The 2,532-nt window shown below is 55.4% G+C and overlaps 1 long non-coding RNA gene across 1 annotated transcript; it reads left to right on the top strand.

Annotated features, from left to right (window-relative positions):
* Positions 1-1,355: 1,355 nt before the first annotated feature.
* LOC125932332 (uncharacterized) lies at positions 1,356-2,260 on the top strand. Its single transcript, XR_007460575.1, has 3 exons — positions 1,356-1,580; positions 1,652-1,722; positions 1,865-2,260. It is a non-coding gene; the product is annotated as an uncharacterized LOC125932332 (long non-coding RNA).
* The last annotated feature ends 272 nt before the right edge of the window (positions 2,261-2,532 follow it).

Here is a 2,532-nt window from a genome sequence, read left to right as displayed (position 1 = left end):
ATGCCTCCTGATGTCTGCCCATTACCACCTGGCATACCTGTGAATTTGAAACAGATGTTGTCAGTGGCTGGAAAGTTCTTCCTGCATTTTCCCGTTGAAGGGAGTCATGCCCATCATTTAGAATCAGGCCATTTTTCATCCCCTCTTCTGCTAAACATTCCCACGTACATATGCCCAAGCAAGTCCTACCTTCCTTCTCTTCCGTTCCTATGACAACGTATCTATTTCTCCTTTTTATACTAATTATCGCATGTTAACTGCTTACGTACTTGCTCTTTTTAAAATTTTTTTTAGTTTATTTATTTTTGAGACAGACAGAGACGTTGCCAGCAGAGGAGGGGCAAAGGGAGAGGGATAGAGAGAATCCCAAGCAGGCGTTTTGCTGCCAGTGAAGAGCCAGGCACGGTCTCGAACGCAGGAAACTGTGAGATCACGACCTGAGCCGAAACCAAGAGTCGGGCGCTCAACCAACTGAACCACCCACGTGCCCATTATTCTGTCTCTTAACTGCATCACACCTGTTCGTCGAGGTCCTGGGTTGCTCACTTGCACCTGGAGATACTTGGTCTGCAATACCGTGTCTAGTCCAAGATACAGAATAACTGAGTCAGCAGATGGATGACATCCATGAGCACCATACACACCCTGGCATTTCCATCTTCCCTGACCTCCCGCTTCATCATTGTCCTCAATTTAACTTAGAGCAATCAAAGACTTTGGAAAATATTTCGATTATTTGCATGTGGGGGATTTAACAACAAAACACACGGGCAAGAATTGACATCATAGTTAATAATACACGCGTGAATTCTGAGCAGCCCTGTTTAGAAACAACCAGCGCTTTGGGTGCCCCGTTGTACTTTGGATTCTATGGCGAACCCAGCTCATCCCCTTGAACAACACGCTTTGCTGTTTTCCCCAAATTAGTGTCCTGATACCTGGAAATCCTCATGGGCTCTTTTGCTTGCACGTATACAGCGTTTCTTCGTGTGTTAGAAAAAGCAGGGGGAAAATACTGCGCTGCGCCTTTAAGGCAGGTGTTTAAAAAGGTTAGTTTCCTGCGAGGCTGACCAGGAGCATCCCTCAGGGCTCAGGTTGGGTGGAGACCCGAGCTGGACCACTTTCCCGGGAGGAGCCGGGTCTCACGAGAGCTCACAGCGGCCTCACGGGATCTGGAGGGGTCTCGCAGAGTCTCGCGTGACCTCGGGAAGACGGAATCCCGCAGGGATTTCTGGGAGGGAGCTAAGGGCCTGGCGTCCCGCGTCTGTCCCGGGGCTGTTTTTGAGGGAGGAGCCTGGTTCATCGCGGTCTAGGACGTGAATCCGCATCCTGGAGGGATGCCCCAGCCCCGCTGAGAGACAAAGGCTGGGCCAGGTGTCCAGGCGGGGGACAGGGCGAGCCCACGGGCGGTGCGGGGCAAAGCTCCGTGGAGCAAGAGGTGAGAACTCTGAGGCTGTGAATCTGGGCCTTGCAGGAACCCTGGGGCCGGGCCGTGTCCTCCTGGGCAAGGTCCAGAGTCCCCGCCAGTGAGCCTGCATAGACCGGGAGCCCTGGGGCCGGGCCCTGTCCTCCTGAGCAAGGTCTAGAGTCACCGACAGTGCGCCTGCATAGACCAGGAGCCCGGGGGCCAGGCCCTGTCCTCCTGGGCAAGGTCCAGAGTCACCGCCAGTGAGCCTGCATAGACCGGGAGCCCTGGGGCCGGGCCCTGTCCTCCTGGGCAAGGTGCAGAGTCACCGCCAGTGAGCCTGCATAGACCGGGAGCCCTGGGGCCGGGCCCTGTCCTCCTGAGCAAGGTCTAGAGTCACCGACAGTGCGCCTGCATAGACCAGGAGCCCGGGGGCCGGGCCCTGTCCTCCTGAGCAAGGTCCAGAGTCACCGCCAGTGAGCCTGCATAGACCGGGAGCCCGGGGGTCGGGCCCTGTCCTCCTGGGCAAGGTCCAGAGTCACCGCCAGTGAGCCTGCATAGACCAGGAGCCCCGGGGCCAGGCCCTGTCCCCCTGTAAAGGTGCAGAGTTACCGCCAGTGAGACTGCATAGACCAGGAACCCTGGGGCCGGGCCCTGTCCCCCTGTGCAAGGTCCAGAGTCACCGCCAGTGAGCCTGCAGCCACTAGGTGTCTCAAATGTGTCCCAGCACACCTTGGCAACTGCCTCCTGAGCCTTTCAGCAGCGGGAAATCCTCCCACAGGCAGGTAATTACCTCTCCAGTCCTCAGGGCTCCTAGGGATGGTTCCTGGCATATGCCTCTGGTATTGTGCTCGGGGTCTTGTACCTGGTAGGGGCTCCATCAGTGGTTGTCTCCCTAAACATTTCCCGCAGAGTTAGTTCCTGGTGATACTTTGCTTTATGAATTCTAGGTACAACGTGGCATGCCCCCCTTCCCCCTCACAGCTCACTGGGAGTGTGGGAGGAACTCCGAGCGATGCCTTTGGAATATTAATGTGTGGTGTTCCTTCGGATACACTGTATCATATGATATCAATTACTCATCTTGGTCTCTCATCCTAGAAGTAAAATAGGGGTGAGTTCAAAAA

The sequence above is a fragment of the Panthera uncia genome, chromosome X (genome assembly GCF_023721935.1).
Source record: "Panthera uncia isolate 11264 chromosome X, Puncia_PCG_1.0, whole genome shotgun sequence".
In the NCBI taxonomy this organism is placed as follows: domain Eukaryota; kingdom Metazoa; phylum Chordata; class Mammalia; order Carnivora; family Felidae; genus Panthera; species Panthera uncia.
The sequence above is the reverse complement of the archived record's forward strand: the minus strand, read 5'-3'. Positions and strand labels throughout refer to the sequence as shown.